Source organism: Pseudophryne corroboree, chromosome 8 (genome assembly GCF_028390025.1).
Source record: "Pseudophryne corroboree isolate aPseCor3 chromosome 8, aPseCor3.hap2, whole genome shotgun sequence".
Classification (NCBI taxonomy): Eukaryota; Metazoa; Chordata; class Amphibia; order Anura; family Myobatrachidae; genus Pseudophryne; species Pseudophryne corroboree.
In genome coordinates, this window is record NC_086451.1 from 307,709,889 (window position 1) to 307,719,357 (window position 9,469).

The 9,469-nt window shown below is 41.7% G+C and overlaps 1 long non-coding RNA gene across 1 annotated transcript; it reads right to left on the reverse strand.

Moving 5' to 3' along the window:
- Positions 1-2,810: 2,810 nt before the first annotated feature.
- LOC134947739 (uncharacterized) lies at positions 2,811-5,534 on the reverse strand. Its single transcript, XR_010182737.1, has 6 exons — positions 5,471-5,534; positions 4,761-4,802; positions 4,377-4,457; positions 3,729-3,794; positions 2,957-2,980; positions 2,811-2,840 (listed from the first exon to the last, which is right to left on the reverse strand). It is a non-coding gene; the product is annotated as an uncharacterized LOC134947739 (long non-coding RNA).
- Positions 5,535-9,469: the final 3,935 nt, after the last annotated feature.

Sequence of the window (9,469 nt, forward strand, 5' to 3'; positions counted from 1 at the left end):
GCTGCGTTTCCATCCAGGGGCTGCTGTTGTCAGTCCTCTATTCTGGTGTCCGTATGCGACAGTGTTAAAAAGCAAAAGACAAAAACGAAAAATAATTCAAAAAAGCAAAACCTAAAAATAAAGTACAAAAACCATTACCCCGCACCACCACCACAAAAAAATAAATTATAAAAATGTTAAAGTTGATATTGTTACTGTATTTGTGCTGTTACCTTTTGATTAAAGTACCGTACAGTATGTGTGATGTTGGCTTTATTACAATACAGTACAGTATGTGTGATGTTACATGTTCCAAATGATTTTGTCCGTAAATAAAGTGTTTCTTAAAATAAACATGACGTGGTTTCCAATGTTTGTATTCCCAACTTCCTGTACTGTATAAATTAGTACTACTGTATGATGGGAATTCAATTAAGAGTGGTATACTGTATGTAAAACAACTTGGTTAGGCATCTTGCATTTCATATTTTAATAAAAACCACAGGAAACTTCTATTTTTAAAAGTTTATTGAAGAAAAAAAAGGTGTTTTTTTTTAAATAAAGTTTGAAAGTTAATTAAAACAAAAAAGTAGTTTGTTCTTCGTTACATTCTTTTCTTGTGTATATAGATATCTGTGGGGGAAAAAAAAAAAAAAGTATTAAAGTAAAGACACTCATGTTCATTTGTTTTCCAAGAAAATTTGTGGAACCACACAGCCCAGCAATAAGTCATGCTGGGCTGTGTGGTTCCACAAAAGGCATGCGGTACAAAGTGAAATAGTGGTGTCAGTGGTCAGCACTTTGACACGCTAACATTTGTGGAACCACACAGCAATGGCTGACACACATAAAATGGCTGACACACACAAAATGCCTGACACACACAAAATGCCTGACACACACAAAATGCCTGACACACACATGCTGGAGTGAAAACACATGTTTGCCAAACAGTCGACAGCACATGTCGGCCAGATGGCCGACCAAACTTGCTCCAAATCACCCCAAACTGGCCAGAAAGCACCCCAGCACACTCAGGAGGTACTGTACACCACAGCTAAATTAGGAGAGAATTTCATTACAAACAGCCAGATCTTGCAGATTATCTGCCAGATAATTGTATGGTGTACAGTATGCCTATCTTATACAGTAGAAAAAGATACTATACAATGGAGTACAAGAACAAAAATTTTTATTAAATAAAATTAAATTAAACTTAATAAAATATTAAAATAGTGGTCCACTAGGAGGTGGACCACCACCCGCTGGAGCTGGATGGCACGCTGCAACTGTTCTGTGGGAAAAAAAGGACAGTATTACAAAACAAATACTGAATACTTTACAGTGTAGTAATGGCAATACAGTACTTTACTCTATATTAGACAATATTGTTATTTACAATGTACAGTACTGTATTGTCAGTACAGTAAATCAAACACTACTGTATGCTGTCGAGGTAATTTAAACATTGCTTTAGTTTACCTCTTGTATAAGTGGGCTGCTGCCTGCCCGCTTCTGGGCCAGCCCACCTATCTTGCCCCTGTCTGGGGCCCCCATAAATAATTGGCACTATATTGGAGAAAAAAAAACATTTAGTCACATTCAAATAGTAAACAATTATTACTGTATACTGTAGGTACAGTATTATACTGTATTGCTGGTATTCAAAATATAAAGTACTGTACAAGAGTTTAGCTTCAATAGGTCATAAACAAATTGTCAAAGGAATTAAACACCACAGTACAAATACTGTAGACATTTACTGTATGTATTAGCAGTCATGACATTTCATGACCGCTTCAGAAAAAAGAGGGTTACAGTACTGTAGGTGGTGTTGTAGGGAGTACTATCCATAATAGTGGACTGTACTCAGAGCCAGCCATAAATAATATGATTCCCTAGTCAAGTTTTTGGATGCTGCCCCCTTGCACAGATGCTATTTCCGCCTCTGAGCCTGTACCCCTTTCCCAGCACCATCACCCCTCAACCATAGCAGTCGTCATTTTGGTGCTCCTCCAACTTACTGTACTGTATGTTTAAAATAGCAACAGTGTGCACATTCGGTGTGCATCCCAAAACGGTGCATGTTCTTGCTGGGAAGGGGCAAGGCCACACAGTAATTCCCCAATCTGAAATGACGCCACACAGTACTGCAACTTTATTCACAACATATCATGCAATAGTGTCTCTTTTTCTCGTTACATCATATGATAGTACCACATTACTCCTCAAAGTATTCCCACTTATTCACATTGCATCACATCATATTGCTCTTTGTTCACATTAGACCACACAGTAGTGCCCTTGCTACAGTATATGTTACACAACAAAGTACTGTATACACATAATGCTGCACATTAGTAATGCATTTTGTATGCACAGAATATACTGTAGGCATGCTGCATATCATATTAATCAGCAGAAGCTGCTTGTGCCCCTGGGCATTTGGCAAGTATGCCTATGCCTAGGGCAGGCTCAGACTGGAGATCAGTACGTAATCCCGCTGGACGGGATCCCGGCAGTCAAAATACAGACGCCGGAATCCCGACCACACAATCCCGACAGGGGCGGCGAGCGGAAAGCAGCCCCTTGCATGCTTGCTTCGCTCGCCACGCGGTGGGCACGGTGCCTCGCTACGCTCTACACACTATTATATCAGTAGTCAGGAAACGCAGCATGCATTTGTGGAGTGAAGAGGGTGAAAAAGGAGAGAAAGTACAGTTTGTACTGTAAGGTTATGTCAGAGGGTGTGAAGATGATCAGCTCAGTGTTATACATGTTACAGTAAGTTAGAATACAGTACAGTGCATTATGTATTTCTATTTTATTACCAGGTGTCTCCTCCACTGGTTGGCGACGGACTGTAAAAAGATAATACAGTACAGTTAGTCATATCAGTTTGACTTAAAATAATGTTGGAGAAAAAAAAAATACTGTAATTACAGTACCAACTATTGCTACTGTACAGTATATTTACCAAAAATGTATTCTGGCTCGTCGTCTGTGGGTAAAAGAGAAGAATATTATAAGATACAGTATACAGTAAAAAGTATAGTAATAGTACACTAGTGTCCAGGCCCAGTGTCAGGTGGGTAAAAAAAGGTATGCTTGTGACAGGCATGGTGATTCCAAGGGACCCCACCGAGACCATCAGAAAATTTGTGAGTGACCCGTATGCCGGTGATTATGACTAGAATAAGGTACAGTAGCAACTCTTTTTTCTTTTGAATTATGTATACTGTACAGTACTGTATGTGCATATTGTACAGTACACTTAAAATATTTAGCAGTTACTGTAGTGGTAATTTTTGGGATGACAGTATTAGCATACTGTAAGCATCCAACTGAGGCCCCCAAACAGATGCCGCCACTAGGTACAGTACGTGCCTCTCGTGCCTAATGGGAAATTCATCACTGACAGTATCTAGAGAGATGAATGGAGAGACAGTGACAAGGGGTGAGAGAGAGAGAGAGAGAGAAATTGAGTAAGATGGGTGTTTTTTTTAGAACAGGATGTTGTCCATACAGTAGCAACCAATCAAATATTACCTACTGTACTGTATTATCGTCTGTAAGTGTAACTAGATACTGTAAATGTTAATGTGGGATGTGATCGGTTGCTACTGTATGGGCAATATCACCAGTTCAAACAAAAACAATTTTCATCCGATTTCTACGCATTTGCCAGAAAAATCTGATGAAAAGTGCTACTCTGATGGCATCAGATCAATGTCAGTAATAATTCTTACCACTAAATGCAGCAGCATCATCATCATCCTCCTCCTCCTCCTCCGTGGCCTGTTCCAGTGTAGGGCCTGTGAAAAAAAACATTAATGTGAAAAAAAAAAAAGGTTAATTCCAGGAAATACACATACCCTCCAACATGGTACAAAATGCTCTGGTTCTGGACTTCCCTCTTAATTTATTATTGCCATCACCTGTGAAGAAACAGCTTTCTTATCATATAACTAGTTCAACACAGGTGATGGAAATCATAAATTAAGAGGGAAGTCTAGAAACAGAGCAGTGCGGCGGGTCATGTTGGAGGGTCTGCATACAGAAACATAGAATTTGATGACAAATACTGTAAGAACCACTTTGCCCATCTAATCTGCCTCTTTTTTTTAACCTTTTTTTTACATCAAACCTTATAACAATTTTCCCCAAACATCACATGATGCAAAGATAAATAAATAAAAAAATAAATAAAAAAAGAGGTGCAAGATGGAATTGTGATTGGGCCCTCCCAACCACCCTTATGTTATATAAACAGGGTCTGCCACACGACTGTGGCTGAAATGACTGGTTGGTTTGGGCCCCCACCAAAAAAAGAAGCAATCAATCTCTCCTTGCTCAAACTGGCTCTACAGAGGCACGATGTACCGGACTGGACTTACTTAATGGGTGCAGTGTGGTGAGGGACAGAGAGTCCTGGTCCTCCTCCTCCTCCTCCGCCACCGCCTGTGACAGTGTAGGGCCTGTGAAAGCAAAAAATCCATGAAATATACTTTTGTATTCTGTGTTGAATACAGTAAAGCAAAAATTCAGTCAGGAATTGGAGGAGGAGAGTAAATTTCGCACACAGAGACGAGAATGTCGAGGCCAGAATCAGGGGGTAGTGGAGGAGGGTTAGGATACCGTACCTCACCCTGTTGGGATTGCTGCAATCAGGATGCCACTGTCGGTCACCTGACCGCTAGAATCCTGACTGCTGGTCACGCAAACCCAACCCATTGGTTTAACACAATGTACAGTACAGTACAATACTGCAGTTTACTTACCAAGTTGGGGAGAGGGTTTTTCATCCTCACTGTCAATAATTACTGAGTTGAAAATAAAAAAATATTATAAACAAAATACAGTAGAGTACAGTTACTACAAAATTGCACAGTAGTACAGTGCTACAGGAGGCAGAGATATATTCATAATACAGTAGGAGCAGAATGACTGTCCAGCGGTAGGGGACATACAGTACTGTATTTAAAAGACCTGCTGTCTGGATCCCGACATTCAGAATGCAGAGTGTGGATTCAGAGTATGATTGGAGGGTTAGGCTAGTGGAGGGTGGGTCGGATGCACAATTTTGGGCACCATAATACAAAATGGATATCGTGGAACTACAAAAGGTTTAGAGGCGGGCGACCAAAGTGATGAAGTGGATTGAGAAGATGGAATACAAGGAAAGGCAGGCTAGGCATGTTTACATTGGAAAAGAGGAGATTAAGAGGGGACATGATTAACCTTTACAAATATACTGTATACAGTAAGGGGACAATACACAGGAACGGTTTTTGATAAGATGGACACAGAGGACACGTGCACAGTAACTCTTGTTGAAGTAGAGGCGATTTCGCACAGAGGCGAAAAGGGGTCTTCACAGTGAGGGAAATACTGTACAGTACATGTTTGGAATTCCCTGCCTGAAAAGTAATAAAAGTGGACTTGGTCAATACTTTTAAGAATGGGCTTGAGAAAATCCTACTGTACTTACTATAATCTGGCTCCTCTTCCCCCGAATCAATGGGAATGAGCTCCTCCTCTGTATCAATTACGAGGCGGTCTGTGTGTAAAAGATGACAAGTATTGTAAAATACAAAAATTACAGTAATACTGTAGGAAACTAGTGTGTCTGTAACAAAAAGTAATTATTACCACTTCCGGAGCTCTCGGATGCAGCAGCAGGTGGTGGTGGTGGTGGTGTTGGTACTGTGGGAAAAAAAATAACAGTACTGTAAGTGAAGCTGTCAATTGGAAACATGTACTGTACAGTATCCAGGACACATGTACAGTAGTGTAACAACGATGACAGTAGCACCAGAATTCTCGTTACACAATACCTGGCAGCGCAGCAGGTGGTGGTGGTGGTGGTGGTGGTGGTGGTGGTACTGTGGGAAAAAAAATAACAGTACTGTAAGTGAAGCTGTCAATTGGAAACATGTACTGCACAGTATCCAGGACACATGTACAGTAGTGTAACAACGATGACAGTAGCACCAGAATTCTCGTTACACAATACCTGGCAGCGCAGCAGGTGGTGGTGGTGGTGGTACTGTGGGAAAAAAAATAACAGTACTGTAAGTGAAGCTGTCAATTGGAAACATGTACTGTACAGTATCCAGGACACATGTACAGTAGTGTAACAACGATGACAGTAGCACCAGAATTCTCGTTACACAATACCTGGCAGCGCAGCAGGTGGTGGTGGTGGTGGTACTGTGGGAAAAAAAATAACAGTACTGTAAGTGAAGCTGTCAATTGGAAACATGTACTGTACAGTATCCAGGACACATGTACAGTAGTGTAACAACGATGACAGTAGCACCAGAATTCTCGTTACACAATACCTGGCAGCGCAGCAGGTGGTGGTGGTGGTGGTACTGTGGGAAAAAAAATAACAGTACTGTAAGTGAAGCTGTCAATTGGAAACATGTACTGTACAGTATCCAGGACACATGTACAGTAGTGTAACAACGATGACAGTAGCACCAGAATTCTCGTTACACAATACCTGGCAGCGCAGCAGGTGGTGGTGGTGGTGGCACTGTGGGAAAAAAAATAACAGTACTGTAAGTGAAGCTGTCAATTGGAAACATGTACTGTACAGTATCCAGGACACATGTACAGTAGTGTAACAACGATGACAGTAGCACCAGAATTCTCGTTACACAATACCTGGCAGCGCAGCAGGTGGTGGTGGTGGTGGTACTGTGGGAAAAAAAATAACAGTACTGTAAGTGAAGCTGTCAATTGGAAACATGTACTGTACAGTATCCAGGACACATGTACAGTAGTGTAACAACGATGACAGTAGCACCAGAATTCTCGTTACACAATACCTGGCAGCGCAGCAGGTGGTGGTGGTGGTGGTGGTGGTACTGTGGGAAAAAAAATAACAGTACTGTAAGTGAAGCTGTCAATTGGAAACATGTACTGCACAGTATCCAGGACACATGTACAGTAGTGTAACAACGATGACAGTAGCACCAGAATTCTCGTTACACAATACCTGGCAGCGCAGCAGGTGGTGGTGGTGGTGGTACTGTGGGAAAAAAAATAACAGTACTGTAAGTGAAGCTGTCAATTTGAAACATGTACTGCACAGTATCCAGGACCAAAAAGGGGTCCGGCCAATAAACAATCTGCATCAGAGAAGCAAGATACAGTATGCTTAAAGTATACAGTACTATATACTACAGTAGATCGCCAACAAACGTAAATTAACAAACAACTATCACTGGAATTTACCATCCTCATCCCGTAGCGAAGCACGGGTATTCAGCTATCTACAATGTTATTTATACTTTGTGTTTAATATTTACATTTAGTTTTGTAAACAGACATTCTTAACATTAACGGATTGCAGCGAGTTATCTGTGATGGTCAGGACAGGGGGTTGGGACTATAGAAATCACTATGTACTGTACACTACTGTATTTGACAATACTTACCAGCTTGGCGGCGCCTGTCCCGCCTCCTGTGACGTCGTGCTACCAGCCCTGTAAAAATATATATACAGTATAATGGCAGCATACTGTACAGCCAATGAAATTCAACATTGACAGCATCTTTATGACATCACAATAAATGGAATTGTTCATTCTAGTACCCTGCACCTAATCACTCAGGAGGGCATAGTGTACTGTACTGTCTTCAAAACTTAAGGGGCACATTTCTAAATGTGACATACAGTACACTTACAGTATCGCTACAGTACAGTAGGTCCAGGGTATTAGACAGAACACTACCTTTATAGACATTGTAACACACATAAGCATTGCCCTTATAAACATTATGACACACATCAGCATGCAGCCCTCCCACCCTTAACCATCTCAGTACTGTTCATTACATTACAAATTGATTTCATGACAGATGATGCAGTACTCACCTGAATTCATCTTATTCACGTCATGTCACAGTAGTGCAGTTTATTCACGTCACAGTACTGTCCTTGATTCACGTTGTGTCACACAGTAGAGCACCGTATTCACGTCACAGTACTGTCCTTGATTCACGTTGTGTCACACAGTAGAGCACCGTATTCACGTCACAGTACTGTCCTTGATTCACGTTGTGTCACACAGTAGAGCACCGTATTCACGTCACAGTACTGTCCTTGATTCACGTTGTGTCACACAGTAGAGCACCGTATTCACGTCACAGTACTGTCCTTGATTCACGTTGTGTCACACAATAGAGCACCTTATTCACGTTACTGTACGTCACAGTAGTGCAGTAGTATATCCACATTACGTCACAAAGTAGAGATCTGCCAGTCATGAACCTTATGCAAGAGTAATGCACGTCAGAACACATTAGGCCACTGTAACATCCCTTAGAATAATTTCTGCCAAAGTAACATCCCTTAGAACACTGTACTATCTGAAACACAAATTTCGGCACACTGCACGACACACTGCAATTAAACCACACAATGCACTGCACGACTGCGTGATATGACAAACTGCACATTTCCCTGCAAAATATGATACAATGTACACTACACAAAAAACTGCAATTACCACATGTGTATACAGTACACTGCACGACAGTGCTGGCCCTAGCCAGGTACAGATACAGCCGCAGTCACGCAAAATATAGGCATGCCGCATATCATTTTAATCAGCAGAAGCTGCTGGTGCCCCTAAGCATAGCAAATGCCCTAGGCATTTGCCTACTGTAGTTTGCCTATGCCTAAGGCCGGCTCTGCTGCACGATGTGATTCACTATGTATTACACTCACTGCACAATACCATATACTGAATGTACACTGCATGACACGCTGCAATTACGCAGCACGATACACTGTGATACATTGCATATACTGTACACTGCATGATACTGTACACTGCACAATCGTAGACCACCTGGATTGTAAAGAACTACTGTATATACACAAGTTTAAAAAAATAACAATTGTTTTTGTAAAACGCATGTCGATCTTTTTCCATGTCAACTTAACGACCATGTCAACCTACAGTAACTGGTGTCAACCAATTTCAAAAGCCGCACCATCTAGGTCGACGCAAAAAAACAAATTGACCTTTTGACCCGGGTTAATGTTTGGTCCTTGTTTAACCATTTGTTTACCACAAATACTGTACAGTGCTGTATAGACCGGATACCTGCTGCTACAGCAGCCCCTGCTATAATGTACTGTACCTGTAACTACAGTAACTTAAAGTACAGTAATCTACAGTAATGTACTGTACTTACAATCCCTTATGGCCTGCAGGCGTCGTGGGGTCCTCCTCACGAGGTCGCTCCATCTCCTCTGGAGAGACCTCACCGTTCTCCTCCGGTTGTAGGTCCGGAGGATATCCCTGCTGGCCCTCCTATATGCCCTAACTTTCTCCTCGTTGCTGGCGAGAGTTCTGTCCCGCCAGCGAACGAGGAGACGCAGCTCACCCAGAGCATAGGGACGGTCACGTACTACAGGTACAGCAGCCATGCTTATGCTCAATGAGCGATCCAGACGTCGTGCGTCTCA